The sequence below is a fragment of the Cygnus olor genome, chromosome 3 (assembly GCF_009769625.2).
Source record: "Cygnus olor isolate bCygOlo1 chromosome 3, bCygOlo1.pri.v2, whole genome shotgun sequence".
NCBI lineage: Eukaryota > Metazoa > Chordata > Aves > Anseriformes > Anatidae > Cygnus > Cygnus olor.
The window spans coordinates 30,376,905-30,401,531 of NC_049171.1; the positions used below are offsets into that span (position 1 = coordinate 30,376,905).

Genomic DNA, 24,627 nt, shown 5'->3' on the forward strand with positions numbered 1-24,627 from the left:
AATCTATATTTCTGTGATCTGCCACAGGGAGTCATTGGGGCATCACTAGTTGTTCTCTGCCTTCCTACCTCCTTAATGATATATGGAATGGTTTTCACTCAGCATTCCTCTTTGAAGGTCTATCTACAGAGTTGCTGACATATTCAACAGGTAAATAACCAAATTTCAACTAATCCTGCCAAAATAAGCATTGGAGGAGCAACAGGGCTGATCAAAGCAGATTAAAAAAAAAAAAAAAAAACACTTCAGATTATTTATTTATAAAAGAGACCTCAAAAATAATACAGAAAAAAGGGCAAAAACATAATTGTAAAATTGCTATTATATCCTATATAAATTCCCTCCTTATCTATGAAATATTTAAATAAGACTCAAAGCCTACAGTCTGTTTGGATTTCTACCATTCTGTGGGACTCAAATGGAATGAATAAAGATTTAAAACTCCAAGTAAACTAAAACCTAAAGTTCCATTTCATGATGACCATGACACTTCCAAGTTACTTAGGGTCTTAACAGAGGTGAGTATTTAATGCCACATTTTGCAGAACAAGAAGGTAGAAGAGAATCCATGTGATACAGTGAATATATAATTTAACAAGAATCTTAACATAGCATTACTAATAGCTTTTATTAACATTCTCCATACCCCTGTTTACTTTCTACCTATATATTCTCCTTCACTATTTCACTATTGATGATGACATTCTTCCAACCTACTACCCTGGCTTTGTCCTTACCTTCTTGGAGTGTGGGGGAGGGTTATATCTAGTTATCAATTTAGTCATTTGCCAGTTAGATGCCAGAATATATAACACCACCGGTGTCAGAGTGGTGTCCAAACACAAGAAATAGTGTTCTTTATCAAGTGCATTCCTTGTCCTTTGACCCTGGGAAAGTGGAAGGTTCCTGGAGCAGAGAGAGGCCACAGAGAAGGCACCCTACTCTCCTCTGGCATGAGGGCCTCTTGGTGACAGGAGAAAGAAGCAGGTCTTTGGCTTCCCCTTCTTGCTGCAAGGGTTCTTTATGCACATCATGTACCAGCTGATCCTGGATTAAAAAAAAAAAAAAATCTGGGAAAATGAATCATAGCAAAAAAACATACAGGAAAATTGCCAGTCAGATAACAAGGACTGTAGTCTTCAGTAGCTGAGAAGAGTGAAAGAAAGGATGTAGCATAGTGGTCTCCCACTTCATTCTCCTGAAGAAGCTGGCGGCCCATGGCTTGGACAGGTACGCTCTTTGCTGGGTTAAAAACTGCCTGGACAGCCAGGCCCAGAGAGTGGTGGTGAATGGAGTGAAATCCAGCTGGCGACTGGCCACCAGTGGTGTTCCCCAGTGGTCAGTGTTGGGACCTATCCTCCTTAATATCTTTATTGATGATTTGAACGACCATCTTCGTCGCCCTCCTCTGGACACTCTCCAACAGTTTCACGTCCTTTTTGTACTGTGGTGCCCAGAACTGCACACAGTACTCGAGGTGAGGCCGCACCAGTGCAGAGTAGAGCGGGAGTCTCTACTCTAGAGATCTGTACTAGAGCGGGAGTCTCTAGTCTTCACAGTAAAACCCATTAAAGAGTGTCATGAAATAAATGGCCACAAAGCTTGCTAGCTACTTGAATAGAAGAGCACAGGCACACAGTTCTGAAGTGAATTGAGAAGACAAGCCAGAGAGACTAAAGAAAAAGAATGAGCAGATGTTGCAGTGCAGATGAGGGAGGTATGTAGCCATTTAATTCTACTGGAGTAACAGGCAAAAAAAAAAAAAAATGTGTCCATAAATGGGTGCTGAATTAGTTTTCTGATTTGGAATAGCTAGCTAGTTGAAATAGTAAAAATAAAACATCAGAAGTGTATAAGAATTATAGAATCATTAAGGTTTAAAAATACCTCCAAGATCATCTAGTCCAACCATCAAAATATACAGACCTGAAGTCCAATTAGGTTTATGGGCACAATTATGACCCTGTTAAATCATCAGTAAAGCTCCCCTCAACTAGAAGACACCCTTTGATGGTCTTCTATGCATTTTTCTGTCAAAGAAAATGTTCAAGGTTCTCAAGGTTATTCAGGTATCTATGCTATCAATTTCAGTGCAGTTTTACCTTGGAGAGTCTGGGCCTACTGTCAAAGCAAAATACTTCACAAAGGAAATCAGCTTGCATGACAAATTTCGTACTCTGCCTGAGGAGGAGTGCAAAGGTATTCTCTCCTAATTAAAATATGAATGCTGTCATCTGATGAACTTCCTTGTGAGAAATAACAAGCTCCCTAATTAAATGTGCGATTTCTTGACATTTGAACAGGTCAATTTTTTTTCAATTTGTCTGATCATTTATTTGAGGTGCTTCTTCCAGGCATGTTTATTATACTAACCATAATTAATAACCACCACAACAGACCCTTCTAAAACCCAAAGGTGAATAATGTAGTTTTGTCCTTTTATTCAACTGAAATTATTTTAAAACAGACAATAACTATAATTAAATGTAAGATAGAGGTTTTATTCTTATTAAGCCCTAACCAGCTTTCCAAGCTTCCTGTATCTGTCTTCTGACATATATCTTTCATAAAGTTACCTCTTTATTCTTCTTGGTTTTAATGAATAAAATGTTATTGCATAAAGCTCCAAAATGGCAGATCATTCAGGCTTTACTTTACCATTATTACTTGAAAAGGGTGCTTATGCAGATAGGCTGTAAACTCTGATACTGGTAGACATGAAGACCTGTGGGCACAGACTTTAAGAGCTTACGTGGTTCCCACAATGGTAATAGCTGAACACAGATCCTGATTATTAACACAGTAGTGAGAATTTCATATATGTAGCTTTCAACAAGTCCGCCCCAAATTAATCTTTCTTTTTCACAGAATTATTAAAAAAATAAAATCCTATACTCTGAGATTGAAGCATACGAGTTTCAAAATATTCTATGAATTAAGAGTTCTTATAAAAAAAAAATCTTTTCCAGAAAGAGTAATCCCAGTCCTTTAGAATTTGCCAAGTTATCCATCAATTCTAAACTCCCAATTTCTTAATAGTTATCAAGAAGCATGAGAAAATTGCATGATTTACAGGTTTAAATTTTTCGAACTAGAGAATGACCTTTCTCACCAGGTCTCTAAAGACAATCTGGCATTTATTACCATCTGCTTTGTTAGTCTACAATATAAAGCTAATTTATGTGATCTCTCTGTTTAAAAAAAAAAAAAAAAAAAAAGTTGCATGCTGCTTTATTGCTTTTGTGTGGCTTGGGTTGTTTTGTTTTTAGTTGTTGGTTGTTGCTTTGTCTTGCTTTATTTTGTTTTTCCCCAGTGAGATGTCTGCCAGGGGGTTGACCTGTTAGCTTTATATTTATTGTGAGGTTTTCTTTGAGGTTACAATACTATTTTTGTTCCCGTACTGCAGGGACACAGAATAGGCAACATGTCTATTAGGTGGCTACACAGTTCTCAGACAAGCATAGTAATTGCAATCAGTGATTGCTTGCATACACATACCAGGTTATGAACTGCAGCAGTGAGAAACAGGTATACTACCAGTGTTTAGCAGAGAGCTGGGGCAATAACCTCTTAAATGGAACCTGTAAGAAATAGCAAAAATATGTCAGAGCTCTCAGAATTTATAATTTTCTATGTCTAAGGTCAATAGTTGACTACTATAATGCAGAACAAATTGCTCAGAATCAAAATTATGTTTTTTCTTAATTTTTAAATCCTTATTTTTTTCCATGTGATAATAGACTGAGTACTTTGCCATTTCTTATGTGTCTCAGGAGTAATCACAGCAACAACAGCATTTAGAAGGTATCTCACCTCTTTTGACAGTGTCAGTGACTTAGGTACTACAGCAGAAGTAGTATTCCAAGTTCAAATAAAAAATAGAATTTCTAGCTTATGGAAGACTATTCTTTTGGGAAATAATATTATTTTTACCAGAACACAAAAGGGGAGGCAAACAGATATTATGATGAAAAATTCTCCAAAATAATATTTTGAAAGAAAACTCCTTGCATTGTAGAAAATTATTATGTTTGGGTTTAATTTAGAAATTTACTCATAATGTATTATAACTAGTAATGCTACTGTCTTTCCTAATCACACAAGAAATAGTCAGAAAATTTAAATTAATGCTATCTGTCTTAAACTGTCTGAAAACCATGCATCTTGCTTTAACCTTTTAAAATTATCTTAAACATTTATGAATTGGAGAAGTCCTAATTAAATAGATATTCTCCATCATCTCATGACTCCAGATAGAATTAATGGCAGCCTAAAACAGATGCCCAGACTGGGAAGAATGAACCCAACAGGTGAGTGGGCCTTGTCAGGTGCTGAATTGCACTTAAGCCTCTATCAACTAGGAGCTATTTAAAATTCAAAATTCAGGCAGGGTCTCAAATAAATCTTTCTCATAGAAGAAACATTAAACATCATCTTGAAGGACGCTAAGGCACCTCAGATGCCAAACTACCGAATAAAAAATGTATTAAAATTGGTAGAAGGAGCAACAAAAACTTGGTTTACTATGTCTCAATACTGTGTCCATATTAAATTTGCTTTATTTTTTTTCACTAAGATATAATACTGGAAAAATTCAAGATTTTGTAAAATTATATTTCTTCTTTGACACTATGTGCAGTTTCAAAATTCCCTGGTTTTTGACCTGTTTACTTTAGAATTAGGATTTATTCGTATCTCAGTTTTGATAGGAGTTCCATGTGTTCCTTATGTTATACACCAGAATACATAACAAGACAAGGAAATATGTTTTCTTACATCAAAATTAATCTCTTTCAAAATCTGTAAAAGGTTAATTGTGCTTTTAATCTATGTATAACAAATTATTTTCCTTTATATCGAGGAAACTGTGTTGTACAAGGTTAAAAAAAAAAATAAATACATAAATAAATAAATAATAAGATAAAATTAAGCTTTACAGATATCTGAATATTTTATTTTCTATTCTTCATCACTCATTCCCCTATTTAATTGCAGCTGCTAATGACAAATGCTACCATCGAATACTTATCTTCACTGTACTTCACTGTCCAAAGATTACCAGAAAAGGAAGAGTCAGAATCTGACCAAAACATGTGAGCGATAAACAGCTAAGAAAAAATAGTCTTAGAGAAGTTAATATGATATGGAGTGCATGGGAATGCATTCTTCCAGGACTTTGTGAGCAACAGTGCTCCTGTAGAGCATAGTCGGTCTGACTGGTAATGAAGAGAAATGTGGTCTTTAAGATAACAAGGACTGAGCACATCAAATATTTGAAAAATAAATTGGATACAGAAGTGAATTGATTGCCATATATGTTGGTCATTTGTTAGAATATGCAAATGAGCTGTTTTAAAAATTATGATAAACAATTACTGTCAAAATTAGAGATAGATTTTATATACATGCATCCATGTACATTCATGTGTATATACATATATATGTATATTTTACACAGAAATTCAAACTAGAATCAGATTCATAGCTACATGTCCAATTTCCTTTCTTATCTGAGAGGAAAAGAATGTGCCTGCAAAACAAATCTGGGCTTTTTTCACTAAGATGCATTTGTTGTTTGAAGTTGGTTGATTTGAAGTTGGTAAATATTTAAAATTTGGAAGGATGAATTTTTCAGAATTATACTTTGAGCCAAATGTTGTTAATAAATAATTGGCTTTTTAAAATTAAGATAAAAATATTCTTAACTACATGAACCATCTTCCTAAGTACATTGTTTTTAAGTTATGGTCTTTTTGCAGTTCTGTAACTCTTTTTGCTTTCTCAGCTGATCAGCTAGTACATAGTGATGATGAAGTCACATTTCATTTACAACAGTCATACAAAGAATTACTGTCACCTTTGGAAAATGCTATGCTGTCTGGAAGTGCACACCCTGGGAGTCAAGCAACTGATAGTTGGTTAGCTGGCGTACACAAATACTTCTGGTAATTTAGCTGAAACTGTAAAATTATGAACTTACACCCATCTGTGCCAAGTCAAAAAAGTGATTCAAATATCACTTTTTGTGATATCACACATTTAAAAGTGATTTAAATCAGTTACACTCATTAGAATCCTTATATATATATATATATATATATATATGTATATATATATAAAAAGTGTTACTTGCTGGTTGGGTTGTTTGTACCGGAAAAAAATCACAATAAATGGAAAATGTAAATGAAAGTGTAGAGAGTTACAATGATTCCCATCTCCCACACACAAAGGAGTTGGGCACTACTGTGCCAGAGCTCAGATTAAACTACCAGATTTTGAGTTTTTTGTGAGACTGAGCTATTTCCCCATTTATTTGTTATTGTCAGTATTTCAGCATTATTAGTATTCACATTCTCTGCTACAATTTTGTGAGCATGTTGGGAACATACAACATGCTCACAAAAATACTGCACATCTGGGTGTTTCCTATGCTTTTTAGCTTGCGGGATGGAGGGTTAGGAGGGAAGATTCCTTCCCTCAAAGGGTTACTGCATGAGTGCAGAGTACTTCTGCCAGTGTGCTGTGGTGCTGGGCTTGGTGCTAGCACTGCTGCTGCTGCTGTACTGATTGCAGTGCTAGCACAATTCAAAGATTTTACTTAGAGTTACAAAATATGGCAGGGGATGTACCACCACAAAACCCAAAGCAAAAGCTGTCCCTGCATGCAAGAGTCAGTTCTGTACGTGTGCATGCACACATAAGTATATGGAGGATGGAAAACCTAATAAAAATGTAAAGCACATTTATGAGATCTGATGCAATACACAGCTTTGCCAATGAATAAAAGATTTTTAAAAAAAACATGTTTGGCAATTTGCAGTTCCTGCTTGCCAACTTGGAAAGGAGCAGAGTGATCAGGGTAAAGTAATTAAACATTTTTAGCCTTTGTTTTCCATGCTATTGTCTTCATCTTATTGCTCAGTGTTTTGCTAGCCTAAATATTGCTTTAAAACATGAGCTCTAAGGTCTTCCCCTTCTCACACTGAGGGTTCTCAGTTATAGTCCCTCATCACCATTCATGAGTAACCATGGACGAGCACCCCTACCATTAAACACAACAAATCTGGTTAGCAAAAAAGACTGCACTTTATGCCCTTTAACTCAGCAATAAGATGTTTTTGAGATTCCTCCTTGTGTGGTGCATTGTAATGGGTCGTGTGATTAACAAGCACCACTGCCAATAGTCAGACACCAGAGCAAAACATTTCCCTGCTCTTGCCAAGCAACGAATTTAGGGCCCAATTCAGTTAGAGCACAGCCAGTTTCCTTGCTACAGAAGCTGGCCATGAGTTTTACTGAAAAAGCCTTTTGCTTTCAGAATGCAGATAAGAATTCAAGACAACCTAATTAAAAACATTAATGATTTTTTTTTTCAGTTGGTGTTTTCTTCTGCTTGACATGATTTATTGTCAGATAGCTCTGAGCATAAGAGCTTTTCTAGATGTATGGCTGCAGAAAAGGATTCTTCATCCATGCCAGGGACACTTACTGTAGTTCCTGCTTGATTAAATTCCTTTTCCTTTCCTTTTTTTTTTTTTTTCCACATTTCTTTTTCTTTCTTTCTTTCTCTCTCTTTCTTTCTTTCTTTCTTTCTTTCTTTCTTTCTTTCTTTCTTTCTTTCTTTCTTTCTTTCTTTCTTTCTTTTTCTTTCTTTCTTTCTTTTTTTCTTTCTTTCTTTCTTTCTTTTTCTTCCTTCCTTCCTTCCTTCCTTCTTTCCTTCCTTCCTTCCTTCCTTCCTTCCTTCCTTCCTTCCTTCCTTCCTTCTGTCCTTTCACTTTCTTGCTTTCTTTTTAATTCTACAAATATAAATCGCTTCTTCCAAGATCATGTTCCTTTCCTATTGTGCTACAACTTTCTTAAATATGTATATTGGCTTCCCTGCATAAAATCACTTCTTATCCTCTACAAAATATTTTATAGTCAGTTTGGGCATCTTCAGCCTGGCACAAAAAGATTCTGCAAGCAGATATGGGCACGTCGTAAGTATAAAGTAATTATTTATTGGCCAATGCACATGAGAAAAAGCTATTATTTGGTGAGCTATGAAGTTAAGCACTGGTGTGCCCACACTCTGGTTGCAGCACCTGAAGAGCCTTCACCGTCTGAGTGGGCGTCAGTTAGGAGGGAAGAGTTGGTGGCTGCAGTTCCTGGGAGCCATCTTCTGGGGTGCGGAGCTCCCACCTTCCTCCTGTCCCATCAATGTTGACAGCCCTGAGGTTTCAATCCCAGCCCGGCAGTTCCTGACTGACCCAGATTAGATCTAAAAGTGCAGCCGTGGGGGGAGAACTTTCAGCAGGGGCTACAGAGAAAAGGTTACAGTGCAACATGCCATCACCTGTGTTTCTTTCTCAGATATTATTTTATTCCACTAAAGCTTCATTCCTGATTACTTCCCTGATCCTTCTGACTGTACTTTCTGTTTTTCTTCCCCATTATGTGGTTTTGAAATAGCAAATCTAACTACTAGCTTCCTTCAAAATTTCTCTGGTTTTGTAATAATTGCTATCCAGAGTTGCTACCACCTAGTGTTTTTCAGGTGTCTGGTATCAGCTTGTTATCTACTATTCATAAGACCTTGGGACATAAACAATGTTTGGCATAAGTTTGTCACTGCAGCGTTTCAATGATCTGTCAGTAGGGAAGCAATATCATTCTGGACTTTTTCCACTATGAGTGAGCAGAATTTTAGCCAAGGAAATATATTTTCTTCTCCTTTAATCCCCTTCACAGCAAAACCCAAGAGGAACACCCAGAAAGGACATAATGTGCTTAAGAGTATGCCATTATATGCTTTGCAAGGCCTGTAGTTACCCCTGCCTTATAGCCATTAAAACTGCAAAGGGCAGTGTGTCTACATAGACAGGTCATGTTTATTATAATACATAAATCCTGTGTGTACAAACTACCTGATCACAAAGTCCAAGAGTCATTTCTCTGGGGCTTCCTGAAACTTTTAGCAAGTCACAGAATCACAGAATGGCTGAGGTTGGAAGGGACCTCTGAAGATCATCTAGTCCAAGCCCCCTTCCAAGCAGGATCACCTAGAGCACATTGTGCGGGATGGCATCCAGGCGGGTTTTAAATATCTCCAGAGGAGACTCCAAAACCTCTCTGGGCAGCCTGTTCCAGTACTCTGTCACTCTCTCAGTAAAGTGTCCCCTCATATTCGGCCGGAACCTCCTGTACTTCAGTTTGTGCCCGTTGCCTCTCGTCCTCTCACTGGGCACAACTGAAAAGAGACGGGCTCCATCCTCTTGACACCCTTCCCTCAGATATTTATACACATTGACAAGGTCTCCCCTCAGTCTTTTCTTTCCCAACCTAAATAGGCCCAGTTCTTTCAGCCTCGTATGACAGTTCTTTTGTCCTCGTACGACAGTTTCTCCAGTCTTCTAATCATCTTCATAGCCTGTAGTCATCAAATTCCTCTTTCCTGGGAGGAAAAAAAAAGTTCATGATAATTTAATTTCAAATGATACATTCAATTGGGTGATCAATGGCGTTCTGTGCTTGAATCTAATTGTAGGAGATCTTTCAACCTATGTTGTGTAGTCAGCCAGTATATACGATATATTCAGGCAGGGGTAATACTGATATGTGGTGGTACACTGTGAATCCAGAAAGCTATGGCTTGCTTTCAGTATTTCAAGCATAGAACTACTTAGTAAAAATACAACTAATATTCAGACACTTAAGAGTAAAAAAATATTCTGGATAGACACTATAATTGAGATCAGTCAACTGGCTTACAATTCTTCTTCGGTTTTGTAACATTGTGTCTGTGCATTCTTTACACAGAATGCAAAAAGAACAGAAAAAAAAAAAAAAAGCGTATACATTGGAAACATTAAGCTGTATTTATGCCAGAAATAAACACATAGTGTATAAATTCCTGGAATCTATGCTAAGGCACGTGAAAAATAAGGTGATTGATGACAGTCAACAGGGCTTCTCTAAGGGCAGATTGCACCTGACAAATCTGGTGGACTTCTATGATGGGGTTACAACATTGGTGGATAGGGGAAAAGCAACTTATATTACCTACCTGGACTCGTGCAAGGCATTTGACACTGTCCCCCACAATATACTTGTCAGAGAGTTGGAGAGACATGGATTTGATGGATGGACCACTGGGTGGGTAAGGAATTGGCTGGATGGTCACACTCAAAGAGTCACAGTCAACGGCTCAATGTCCAGGTAGAGATCAGTAACGAGTGGTTCTCCTCAAGGGTCATTATTGGGACCGGTGCTGTGTAACACCTCTGTCGTTGACATGGACAGTGAAATTGAGTGCACCCTCAGCAAGTTGTGTGGAGTGGTCGACACACTGGTGGGAAGAGGTGCCATCCAGAGGGACCTTGACAGGCTTGAGAGGTGAGCCTGTGTGTACCTCATGAGGTTCAAGAAGGCCAAGTACAAGGCCAAGTCCTGCATCTGGGCTGGAGCAATCCCAAGCACAAATACAGGCTGGGCGGAGAATGGATTGAGAGCAGCTCTGATGAGAAGGACCTGGTCAACGAGAAGCTTGACATGAGCTGGCAACATGTGCTTGCAGCCCAGAAAGACAACTGCATCCTGGGCTTCATTAAAAGAAGCATGGCCAGCAGGTCAAGGGAGGTGATTCTCTCCTCTGCTCTGCTCTTGTAAGACCCCACCTGGAGCTCTGTGTTCAGCTCTGGGGCCCCAAGCACAAGAAGGGCATGGAAGGATTGGAACGAGTCCAGAGGAGAGCTGCAAAGATGATCAAGGGGATGGAGCACCTCTCCTATGAAGACAGGCTGAAGGAGTTGGTGTTGTTCAGCCCAGACAAGAGAAGGGAGATCTTATAGTGATTTTCCAGTGCTTAATGGGGGCCTGCAAGAAAGCTGTCGAGGGACTTTTTGTCAGGGAGTGTAGTGATAGAACAGGATGTAATGGCTTTAAAGAACTGTAGATTGAAGTTAGATATTAGGAAAAAGTTCTTTACTCAGAGGGTGGTGAGGCACTGGAACAGCTTGCCTAGAGAAGCTGTGGATGCCCCATCCCTGGAAGTGTTTAAGGCCATGTTGGATGGATCAACTTGGACTAGTGACAGGGGGGCTGGACTTTTAAGGTCCCTTCCAACCTAAACCATTCTATGATTCTATGAAATGTCAGCCCCAATCTGGCTGTCTTGCTCACCCAAGCAGAATAAAGCAGTCAGTCACACCTTTCAGAAACAACATTCATTGAGTGATATAGCACACAGCTATCCCTAGGGTCTAATCTGAAGGTCATGTCCACCCAATTTATGACATGAAATCCACCCTTTACCATCTATTATAACCCTGCAGTTGTCCACATTGAGTTCTTCAGAGTTCTTTAGGGGGGAAGCTTCTCTCTCCTTTCCACCTTGCTCTAATCACAAGTGAAAGAGAGGGGAATAAAGGTTTGCAGAAGACTAGAAATGATGGGCAGAGAAATTGCAGAATCACCCTTGCTGGACTTACCCCATTTACAACTTTTGGTACATGGATAAATTCTATACACAGCAAGAAGGGGACAGTAGACATTGATACCTTGCATCTTAACACTTCATGTAGTGCTGAATTTCAAGTATGGCCAGCTGTTGGGGGTTAATCTAAGATGTTTTTATTATGCAAGATCGGCAGTTCTAGGCTTAAATGTAAATTTATGATTAACCGTAACATTCAGCATAGATGTAACAGAGCCATACAGATGAACTATAGAATTATAGGGTATCTGGAATCAGAAGGGACCCACAAGGATCATCGAGTCCAACTCCTGGCTCCGCACAGGAACACCCAAAAATAAAACCATATTTCTGAGAGCATTGTCCAAACATTTCTTGAACTCTGTCAGGCTTGGTGTCATGACCACTTCCCTGGGGAGCCTGTTCCAGTGCCTGATCACCCTCTCGATGAAGAACCTTTTCCTAATGCCCAACCTGACCCTTCCCTGTCACAGTTCCATGCTGGTCCCTCAGGTCTTCTTGGTCGCCACCAGAGAGAACCTGCCCAACACCTGCCCCTCCACTCCACCTCATGATGAAATTGTAGGCCACCATGAGTCCTACCCTCAGTCCACTCCTCTCTAGGCTGAACAAACCAAGTGACCTCAGACACCCCTCACATGTCTTCCCCTCTAGACCCTTCACAATATTTGTAGCCCTCCTTTGGACACTATAATATTTTTATATCCTGCTTGTATTGTGGCACACAAAACTGCACATAGTGCTCAAGGTGAAGCTACACCAACACAGAGTAGAATGGGACAGTCACTTCCCTCGACCAGCTAGCAAAGCTGTGCCTGATGCATCCCAGGATACAGCTGGCCCTTTCGGCTGCCAGGGCACACTCTTGAGTCATATTCAACTTGCTGTTGACCAGAACCCCCAGATCCTTTTCCACAGGGCTGCTCTCCAGCCTCTCATCCCCCTGTCTGTACATATATCCAGAGTTACTCCATCCCAGGAGTAGAATCCAGCACTTGCTCTTGTTAAATGTCATGTGCTTGGTGAGTGCCCAGCCCTCTAATTTGTCAAGATCTATGTGCAAGGCCTAACTACCCTCAAGGAAGTCAGCAGCTCCTCCTAATTTAATGTCATCTGCAAACTTACGTAGCATGTATTTAAGTATCTATAAAAAGGGAAAAAGGAGGTATAGTCTTCTATTGAGGAAGAATATCTTTCTCAACACAGGAATCATTTAAAGAACCTACTCTTTACTCCCCCAGTTATTGTGAAATTAAAAAAAAAAAAATGTAGGTAGAAAAAATAAGCAGAAAAATGGGTTAGATTTATAAAAATTCAGGAAGATGTGATGCTCTTTGCTTGTTCTATAAAGATAGTAAGCATTCAAGAGCAGAATGCCTTTTGCTGTTGAGGGAATTTGAAACTGCATCTAACACTATGTATATGAATTCCTTAAACACCAACTAATTGCTCAACTTGTTGTCATTGATTAGCCCAGGAAGAGGAACCACAAGTTCCTACCTCTGCACTGAATGTGCTCACAAAGTGACTATTTACCACTGTGTGGCTTCCTCAGACCTTGAAGTGAAAAATGGTCTTGAAAAAATGCCTAAATATTTTTTGAGATAGATGGTAAACATAATTCTATAGCCTGGCACTTAGAAAGTTCACCTTGAGCTCAAAATTATGTTAAAGAGATAATTGCTTTGTGATATGCAGAGGAAACAAGTTCTAACCTTTAAGAAACATTTAGCAAGCCTAAGAATTTTTTTCATGTTTATAAGTGCTCACTAAAATTTAACAGATTCAGGAATCTATTCTTTATCATTTGTCTATATACTTTATTTCCTTGTATTGATGTCAGTGTAAGAGAGTGCTGATTGTACTATTCATTTTAAAATACTAATTTCAACATTTCAAAATTAAATATTAAAAATTGCATATTTCATCTTGATATTAAAGAGGAGTTGAAATTTTATTGTTTGGACTTCGACTGAAATAGGAGAATTCTCATTTATATATATATATGTATTCTGTCAAAATATTCCATGTATGCAAGTATTCTAGGCTAATAGTTGACAATGAAATCAAAATTTAAACAGTAGTAGTTTGTGATTTCATTGCTGTGTGAAGAGTTGATGAAATTGAACTGTTGTGTACCGTGCTATTTTGCCTGCATAATGTAATAACTGCCTTATGGAAAATAAGTTGAGAATCTCATCACTTGACCTAGGTTTATGATGGAACTTGTAAATGTATTTGCTTTCAATAAATCTGACTGAGATTGACCACCATCCTTGTTAACATTTTGATCGACATCCTTTTTTAATGGCATCTAATTACAAAACGGCCAGTGCAATACAATACTGAGATCAGAATTCAGTTTAGAAATAATAACTGCCAAATTTAAGTCATATATTTCCTCTACGGAGATCTGAAATAGCACTTCTCTTTTCTAACATTCGTATTAGAAAAGCTTCATAAAAAATCACAAATGTTTTCTGAAAAAGGATAAAATCCATCTCGTCTGTCTGTCTGAAGTATTCTTAAAGCAACTACTTCCATGATATCAAAGTGTGAAGAGCTCCCCTGCCTGTCTCCTAAGGAAATCATACTCTTACTGTTACTGGGTGATGCAGATTGGCATGGACTGCAAGTGAACCATCCCTGGAAAAGACAAAACTGTGTAAGTGATATATAACTTGTAATATATAATATATATGTAATATATATCATATATATAATACAATTTGTAATATATATGTAATAACTTGTGGCATTCAATATTACGTTTTCTGTAGAGCAACCTATTTTACTTCATCATCTCAAAATCCTTTTCCTCAGTTTGTTGCAGAGTTGAAGGTGGAGCTGGGGCATACCCTGATTCCCCAGTGCAGCTGTTATCTCTATTACCAGGACAGGTGTGCAAAAAACAAAGGCATGAAATAACCATTAGAATTTAACCGTTCTCCTAGCAAATACTTACTTTTTTCACTACTTAGGATGCCAAACAGAATTCCAAACTGGTAAATAAGGAAATAGACATTATATTATAAATTTATTTTGAGAAGTGCCTAACAAAGTAGCATTAAGAAAAAAATAGATATGTTTGAGGGATGTAGATAAAGTTGTTTAAACAACACCCTTTATAATGCACTCCAGCGCGATATGTTTAAAATTCATTATTGCATCAGTTCACAGGGAAAAATGGATCAGTTCAGTAACTGACAAGTGTTTCCGCAAGCAGCCTGATTCAGATGTTCCAATTTCTTCATTCAGGTATTACAGTCCCATTTACCCTGGCTTAAACAGACTGAAACATCAGGACTTAGATTATTCCAGGTGAATACAGAACTAATAAAGAATGATAAGCTTTAAAGCATGAAACTATATAGAAATATTTTTTTAAAAAACAGACTTTTTTTTTTTTTGACTGAACAACTTGTGAAATGTACAAAGAAACCCTTCTAAACCTTACACTACTACTGGTCTCATTTTACATTAGTCTGAAATTGCCATCTGTTTCACCGAGTTGTGCTAGATTGTCTTCACTTTTTATCTTAGTTAAACCAGTATTATTTAATGTATAGACATTTTCATGCAATTTTAAACCTTGTTTCATCAGGACAGATTGAGGTTACTAATTAAACCACTATTAAATCATACATCTAATAATTATACTGCTATAGTCTTGTGCAGAGATGAGACCTTAATATTTTGGGGACTTTGTTCTCCCAGTCCCCAACATGTTAGTTTTTTGTCTCCTGCCTAACATCTATTTTGTACAGTCTCAGCTTCAGGAAAAAAAGTAAAATAAAATAAAAAATCTTTACTGTTTAGCTATTTTTTTCCCCTCCTTTACATAACAAGTCTCTAGAATGTGGTGAAACTCTTCAGAAACTTCTAAAATAGACAAATTCATAGACTTCAGCAGCAGACAGTACTATTATTTCATATAGTCTGACTGCTAGCAAAAATGGCCGTAAGATTTCATATGTATTTGTGAAAATTCACATTAATCTGGTCGCAACTCCAACTTTATCACCTTTCTGATGAATCACTGTACTTAACTTTATTAAACTATTCCTGGTGACTTCTACAAGCAGACAAAGCTCTCAGCCTTCACATGAGAAACACTTACCATCTTAAGGTGTCTGAAGTTCAACTGAAGCAATGCTCCCTCCATAAAGTGGTTGATATTCATCTCACCTAAGCTAGTTAGTTATGTAGGCTTCCCCTTGTAGTCAGTAGACATGGACAGCAACTTTCAATGAGGAGTTTAAATGTGTTAAATTATGTCTTAGACACCATAGGTTTAAGATAGTTCCCCTTATGTTATGAAAGAGTCTAGGGGAATATTTTAAAGTTCTAAGATTAAATGGGAAAAGTCCACAGCAGTAAGGGAACACTAGCAAATCAGTGGTCCATGAAAGGAATTATTTTAAATCTGCCAAGAAATATAATATTGTGAATGTATTTATGCTAATATATTAACATAGCAGACTTCATATCAAAGTCCCATCGCGAAGGCAGAAATAATATTTTTTTATTACATCAACAATAAGTTTTTACAAACAAGTGGAAGTCCATTCTACTAGCAATGTAAGAGGGCTGTGTAATATAGCAGTAGATAGATATGCTATATGGTATGTGGACTACACAAGCACAAAACATAGCCTCAGAACTCTCCAGCAACGCCATGAGAAATACTGCTGATTATAGAAAAGATGGATATTTTTGGTCAACATTTTTACATTTAAAAATTTGAAAATAAACCAGTATAAGCACAGGTCTGTAAGGCCCTGAATCTCTTGTATGTGTACCTTAGATGTGTTAGACCTAATGTCAGCATGGGTCTAGTCTGTGTTTGATCACTAAAACCTGTTAAGAGTATTAGCCATAATTCCACAATTCATCTAATCTGTGCTGGAGTTTAACGTAAAGCCTGTTATGTTCAAAACATCCATCTTTTTTCCAGTGCTTTGCACATTAGGATGACTAATTTTAAAGTTAACACTTCCATCTAACATGCAGCATAAGTAAGAAAGTTGAAATATTAAAGTGCACAGATCATTTAAAAAAGGTTTATATTGGAATATATTAAGTGATAGAAGAAAAAAAATACTTTCTTCAATTTTATCCTTATTATGTTCACAGAAATTACAAATATTTCCTTGGTATTCTATTTTTGCCATTGAGACTAAAGGTTAAAGACTAAAATCAACAAAACCGTCTTATTGGCTAAATGAGCAGGACTTAACATGCTAAATGGATTCTACGTATTTAAATAAGACTAAGCCCACAACAGTTAGAGAAAACAATTTGCCCAGCTCCCTGAAGCTTACAGTTGGTCTGAAAATACATCATTTGAATTCCTCCTTCCATATCATCCATCTGCCTACTGAGAGGGCCAGGAATGGTAATAGGTATCTCAAGACAGTCACATTGTCCTAAGCCCTCGTTATCACTTCCCAATGTGCTCTCCATGAATTAAACAAATTAAAATAATGCACAAAAGGACAAGATACTGTGGATTTAGACTCTTAATTATTTTAATGGTTTCTCCCTCATGTTTGCTGTTTTGTTGTGCCAGCCAACATCCTAGGTGCTCCTCTAGCTGTTTGATGGGCTCTCCCTACAGGCCTTTAGCTCCTTCAGAATGGAATCAGTCAGTTAGACTCTCAAGTTTTTGGTGAAAAAGAGAGTTTTCTCAAATAAAGACTTTTCCATTTATTTTAAGATGACAATGGAAAACTGAGCACCCTTTTTAGCTGAGACACTTTCTTCCCCCATGTCAGACTGTAAAGTTGGGTTAGTTGTCTGGCACTCACAATATAGAAAGGCATACTTGCAAGTTCCATGATCAGTACAGAAACATTCTTGTTTCCATTTTTAATAGTTTCCCAGATTCTTTTTTCTTTTCCTTTTTTTTTTTTTTTTTTTGCATTTGCCTAAAGAGAATTTAAATTAGCTTATTTTTCATGCAGCTAATCTTCAGTAAAAAATAAAAATAATAATAAAAATGATCACGACAGTTTTGAAAACATCTTGTTTGGAAGTAAGTTAACACTGGAATTCCTCACTCTGTTTAAACTTGTCATCTTCAATTGTTCGTAGTGATAGATTTCCTAATGCTCACCAGGCACTCACACTTTTTGTGTTTGTTGGAGTGTGCATCTTGTAATGTTCGCAGCTGCACTGATTCAATCATTCCTATTTTTGCTACTGATTCAGAAAGACTACATAGTATGAGGGAGAATGAGGAAAGTGAATTGGAGATGCTGATTTCATCCAAGCATTCTTTCAGAATTCATAAATATACAGAAAGCTTAATCTCACCACTTTTCTTAAAGTGATTTAATTCTCATCATTCTATTTTCTTTTATCAGATTTCTTTTTATTATTATAGAGCAGTGAGTTGTGGTTTTTTTTGTTTGTTTGTTTAAAAAAAAGTAATAAAAAGAAAAAAACCTCCATCTGAGCTGCAGACAAGCATCTGTTCAAGCTGTTCAAATTTGTCTAAAAAAAATTTATTCAAATTTTGGTCTATTTGTTCAATACCTAAAAGACCAGGAGAGTGTCAGCCTTTGCCCCTGCCCCTTCAGTGAATACATAGTTTTTCCTATGAATACATAATTCTTCCTATGAAGTGCAACAATCTGATCCAGAAAACATGTAAGTTTCAAAACAGTGTAAGAACTATGGCACCATTGATAGAGTGACTTGTCCAAATTTCTATCCCAGAGTTTTTAAGGCTGTTTCAGTTTGTTTACCTGCACGTATTTTCCAAATAAAATACAGACCTCTTCAAAAATTTCACATCTGTACAGTTCTACAGCATGCATGGACTTGTCTTTTTATTTGCTGTTTTGCAAACCACAGGGTTGTATAGACCAAAAGCCAAAATTCACTGTTATTGTCTAAATCAGGCATTGCAGAGATGTGAATATGTTTCCCCCTTTACATAGCAATGCCTTTCTCATTAAATGTTGTTGGAAAAGATTGTTCTTGAGGACATGATTGTGAATCAAATACTCAATAAGCAAGGAGGAAACCACATTATACAGCAACCATGAGGGGAGGAAACCATCCTTGCAATTGTGTTTTCCTAAAATAAAATCTGAATGTTGTCACTTCATATGATTCAGAATAGGAAAATGTTATTATTTTTGTAATAGGTGGATAGAAAGCTGTAAGTCATTCAAATCTAGCTATGATCTTGTCACGTGATTTGATCTGGTGAAGGCTAAGAAAGTCAGTGATCTCCAAGGGCAAGAAATACATGGACTGCATTGTAGCTACAATATAGCGTGAGATACAACAAATTCCTGGAATTTCTCTGGAGTCTTTTTCATTTTAATTTCTCAGTTATTTACTTATGACAGTATTTGTGTTTCTGAGAAAAGGGAAAGAAATACAGAACTCCATTAAAAAAATGATACCAAATATACCATGGAACATCAAATGAACATTATGCAATGAACCTGTACAGTTCAACGTTTATCAACAATAACTGAGGTACAAATAACTCTGTTTTCTATATGGAGTTTACATTAGGTGGTCTCCTATGGACCTCTCCAGACCTCTTCTTCTAGGAATTCATTAATTCAATTTCAAAAATGACCTGAGTTACGCAGTAACAAATGCTGAAAAAATATTTCCACAATGATGTACTTTTTGCATCTGCGACTACTTTGAACAAGGTATTGGAGAATTTGAAAGCCTGATTTGCCACTTGCATCTCAGGAGAAAAGAGGAATGTCAGAAAACTTGATGTGGTTCTGTGATCCCAAATCACCACCAGTGAAAAAGAAAGGAAAGTATCCGATTTCTAGATTCAGGTTATGTGTTGACCTTGAAAGAATATACAAGGACTGAGTGAAATCTCAGAAAGTTCCTCCTCTGTGGTGGCTCTTGGACAATTTAGTGGCCCTGCACTCTCTGCCCTTTGAAGAGGAATGTAAGAGGTAGGAGAAGAAATGAACTACGTTATCCTCTACTGAGATCTTTACTATGAATAAATATAAATTCTTTCTGACTTTTAACAAAAAGCCCTCTTTTCTTTATGTTTATTTTAAGTTATATTTACTTTAAATGTTCTCCCAATTTCCAACCCACTTTTCCCAGGCATTTGAATATTTATGAAGCTACATAAATAAGCATATATGGAGATTGAGCATCCCTTTACACAAACACAGTGACAGGATTGACAGAATATTTGTACTTTTCAGTGACTGATGTTGAGAATTGCAAGTATAATTTTCCCACAGGGGCCATGTGACTCCTGAAAAACCTGCTAGTTTCATACTTCACATGCGCACAAAAAATAATAAAATAAAATAAAATAAAATATAAAATATAAAATATATAAAATAAGATAAAAAAAAAAAAATACATGGGGAGGAAAGCTGTAGGTACTTTGTGATGCTGCAGTTAGTGCTTGCCCTTTCTCAAACACTTTTCTTGCTGCCATTTGACAAGCAGAGGCTGCCCTGCCTAATGAGTTGCAGTGTACAGTTACAACAATCACCATCAGTGTCAGGCTTTTTAAGATGACAGCCTTGCACATCCTTTCATGTCATCCTTGTTAGTAAGAATCCAGGTGTACAGCACTGCATGATACAACTATCTGTGTAGTAACAAAAATATGACTTTTTTTTTTCTTTCCTGTGTTGCACCTTTAAATGTCTACAACTTCCCTGCAACTATCTTCCGGTTTTCTACAGTGCTATCTAAGCATCACAGAAAGAGTTGAGCTGCCATTTTATTCACACAGTTGCTGCTGCCGGGACTTAAAGGACACAAATCATGTGCTCAAGCTTGAGCTTCTAATTTAGTGCTGGTACAATGCTAGCGACACAGTAAGTTCCCCTGCAGTCAGGACTCAGGAATTTTTGCACTGTGTTATGAAAACTCCATTCTTTTCCAGAGAATGCTACTGCTTAGGCTTTTGCTAATAACAATACTGAAAATCTGGCACCGGATTTACTAATGCAGATACAGCCACAGAAGCCTTGCTTTTGTGCCTCATTAATGTTATTTTCCATAATTCAAAAATAAGTCAGTCTAGGTTGAACCCGTGTTTTGTTTTGTTTTGTTTTGTTTATGCTTTGACTGTATAAAGAATGAGATGACAATCCAGGACTAATTGCATTTTCGGTAACGATAACTGAATAGGTTTACTCAGCATGCATACATTTTAGGAGACAGTTTTGTAACTGCATTTTACTAGAGGGCAGTAAAACCTTCTGCTTCACTGAGCAGATCCTGTGTCCAAGTCTTCATTTACATGCCTGTGTGGGCTGTAACACTGCAAACTTGGATTTGAGTGCACTTTCCTCCCACCTTCATCTTCTCTAAGCCATTAAAGTTTATCTGAAGAATAACATTAGTTCTGCATTAAGCTAGAAACAATTGTGCTGTTTGTGGGCATCTTCTGTGATCTTGCAGTCTTAGTTAATCTACGTACCTGAATGCAAGTTAATCTATATACCTGAATGCATTTATTTTTTCTTTTACTTTTGGAGATTTTGTATGGAGATCTTTTTTGATCTGAGAATCTTTTAGTGCCAAGACACCATTTTATAAAATTGACTATATTTCTGAAAGCAAAAATATCTGTTAACCTGCTTTAAATATTAAGCATAGGCATCAGTTCTGTTTTTCTGTGCCATATGATATAGATAAAACAAGAGAGTCCCTTTTTACAAAGACAGCTTACTGCCATTTGTTTTGTGGTTCTAAAATGTTCGCCAGTTTTATTCAAATACAGATTTTCCAATTAAGAGATTTGTAATATCTTCCCCACATGAATGAGACATCCTCATAATCTTCTACTGTTTTTCCTATTACACAATATCCAGTACTGCATTTCAAATGTAAGCGTATTCATTTAAAGAAAAAAGTACAGTTTTATTAGTGAGAAAGAAATATTTTGGAAGCATTTGGTTTCTTAGCAACTACTTCAGGTATTAAAACTTCTTTTACTTGCACACACACCAACAAAAAGGATACTGCTTACTACATTACATTAGATCAGCATGCTTTGTGTAAAGGATTTTAACAGTCAAGAGATGTGACTGTGTTTAAGATTCCTTTTTCCAGTCACTAGTTCATTGTCAGCAGCAGCTACAGAGCAGCTTTATGTGCATTCAGAGACAGCCAGGAAATTAGTTCTGCATGACTGACTCAGCACTGTAGCACTGAGAACAACTCTCACCCATTTCCTTAAACAATTGTTTATTTCTTGGTGTGATAACAATGTTAAATATCACAATTCTCAAGGAAAAAGAAAAAGAAAAAAAAAAAAAAGCTCAGAGGCTTCATTTACATTCAAGGTAAAAAATACTATCAAAATGAAGTCCCAGTTTATTACAAACCCATATTACAAGGGTTAGCCCTCTTTTTTTTTTTTTTTTTTTTTTAATCATTATTCAGAGTTCAGAGTAACTCCTGATAGCTTGTTTAGTGTTTTCTTTGATGCTAAATGGAACTGAGAAGCAAAATGTCAGCAAACTGAAATCAAGTGAAATTAATAAAGGTTTTAAAATGAGAAATCAGAAATAAAATAAAAATCCTTGAATCAAAATGAAGGTTTATTAGGCTTTTTATGACAGGAAAACTACTCAGATCTTTTTAAGGCCTGTATGCACTGAGAATTAAGATGACTCATTGCAGAAGCAAAGACTCAGAGTTCAGAAGACATATATTCAACAGACTTTCTGTGAGTTACGTTTTGCTTAGTCTTCTTGAGACCCCAACTCCAGCATTTAGCTACTTGCTCCAAGGTGAAGGTGCTAGGCAGGACGTCAGCACCTTTGAACAGGCCCTGTAGCAGCAGTTTGGTGCCCTCCAAATGAAGCATGAAGGAACATGGTCTCTAGAAAACACTGAGAACAGAGTGTTTCCAGCACCTTGCTCTTCTACCCAGATGAATTTACAGACACATGAACTACTCAGCATTCGTAGCCTTGAACCCTTCCCTGAAAATAGGAACTGTATCCTTGATCCTTGAGCACTCATTTCTTTTAAAACACATCCAAAAGAAACCTTTCCCTTTCCAATAACAAGAGAGTGGTTACAGTACTCATTCAGGAAGGTGTGAAAGTGCAACTCTGAAGTTTGGGAAAGCATAAAAAAAAGAAAAAAAAAATCTTATGAAATTCCATAAGTTGCTAAGCAGCAGCTGAGTGGTTTTCAGCAACAGCATTATGGTTTTAGGAAGTGCATTCTCTCTAAGGCCTGCTTAAAGGGCCCGAGCCTTTTATTGGATCTTAAAAATTTCTGCTACCTTTCTAGCTATTAAATTAAACTGAAAATAGTGTCTGTATTCTGTTTCTCTTAAAACTGAATTATTCAACCAGGGTTTGCTCCTATTGCAGGTTTCCATAATATGTTAGAAGATAGTGCTATAGGACCACTAAAAGCAGTGTTCAAGTAAAGATCATTAATACTAATACAGTTTTGCTCCAGCCACATACAGAATATTTTTCAGTTTCCTCCTTAGCTTAAAAAAAAAAAGTCTCCTCTGAAATGTGTCTGTAACATCCCTTCTTTCAGCAAGGAAGACTTGTCATTACAAGCAATGTGACCACTATCACAGTTATTGCAGGTAAATATATCTGTTCAGTGGTACGTCAATAAAAAGCCAGATGGAGAAATAAAAATTTTGTCAGATCATCATATTAAACATTAAAGCTAAATCCTGTAAGCCACGTGTGGTTCAGTGTGTGGTAAAGTGTCCGGCATGAATTTAAAATATAATGAAAAGTTCACTAAGATCATGCATCCTATATAATTTACCTCGCATGGACATATGCTGTAGAAACCTTTAAACAGACCACCTCGGGAAGGAAATACAGTTGATTGTAAGCATATTAACAGAATCCCCTCAAAGCCCTCATTTCAATTTTGAAGAAAAATACAGGAATGTTATGAGTTTTATCACCAATTAGTAAGATACTACATTTAAATAAATTCACTGAATATTATTTAACTAAATGTCCCAACATAATGAGGAATGAATAAAGTGTACCAGCAATGTGTTCTGAAGGAAAGGTCAACAGCATCCTGGGCTGCACTAGGAAGAGCAGGTGGAGGGAGGTGACCCTTGGTCTCTACACAGCATTGATGAGGCACCTCTGGAGTGCTGGGTCCAGTTCTGGGTTCAGCAGTACAAAAGAAATATGGACATACTAGAATGAGTCTGGTTGAATGGTCATGGAGATGATTAAGGACCGGAGTGCCAGATGTATGAGAGGAAGCTGAAGGAGATGGAACTGTTTATCCTGGAGGAGTCTCAGGGGGAATCTCATCAATGTGTATAAATGTATAAATACCCAATGGGAGGTAATAAAGGTGAGGGAGCCAGACTCTTCTCCATGGTATCCTGTGGGCAGTGCAAGAGGCACTGGGCACAAACTGAAATACAAATTCCATTTAAATATTTTTTGTTTGTTTGTTTTGTTTTGTTTTTTTAAAGTGATTTTTTGTTCGTTTTTGTTTGAGAAGGTGATTGAAATCTAGAATATGTTGCCCAGAGAAGTTGCAGAGTTTCTATCCTTGGAGTTATTCAAAACCGAACTGGATACATCCCTGAGAATCCTGCTGTAGCTGACCCTGTTGTAATGAGGGCGGTTGGACTAGGTGATCTGCAGAGATGCTACCCAACCTCAACCATTCTGTGAAAATGGAACCTCAGGTAAGGGCTGTACCTAAAATCTGTCAATCAGTTGGAAAGATAACAGTCAATACAAGAAAACATGCATATCGTATAACATGAGTGATTTCTACAAAGTACAAGCCTAAGGAGTCATTCTCCAATACAGGAATTAGACCCTGTAAATATGTAATTTATTGGCTGACTGATATTTAAACCTTTGTCTTCTTATTTTAATTTAGATACAGAATGATTATACTTATTAGTTTTACATAGTTCTGAGCTGGTATTGCACATGCTTTTTTACAATTCAGGGTGATTTTGCATATGCCATTATATAAACGTATAGTTATTCACAGTTCTAAAAATGTTATTAAAAAATGAGCACTTAGTTTGCAGTGTTCTGGGGATCAGATTGCCTCTTCCTATTCACATCTAGGAAATTCTCTAAAGCCATACAGGGTTAAACATCTGGCAGAGACAGGTATCCCCTTTAGGATATTTGGCCTAGAGAGCA

General features: G+C 37.0%; 1 long non-coding RNA gene across 3 annotated transcripts in view; it reads right to left on the minus strand.

Annotated features, from left to right (window-relative positions):
• Positions 1-276: 276 nt before the first annotated feature.
• The window catches only part of LOC121067717, a 64,120-nt gene continuing 39,769 nt past the window's right edge, over positions 277-24,627 (minus strand). Inside the window, exons 1-5 of one of the 3 annotated variants that reach the window (XR_005818406.1) lie at positions 12,198-12,209; positions 11,857-11,858; positions 8,907-9,433; positions 3,499-3,581; positions 277-1,047 (exon numbers count right to left, since the gene is read on the minus strand). This is a non-coding gene — a long non-coding RNA (uncharacterized LOC121067717). Of the gene's footprint in view, positions 1,048-3,498; positions 3,582-8,906; positions 9,434-11,856; positions 11,859-12,197; positions 12,210-23,486; positions 23,613-24,627 lie in introns of those variants that run through there. The other 2 variants (XR_005818405.1, XR_005818404.1) reach the window with 2 other exon arrangements.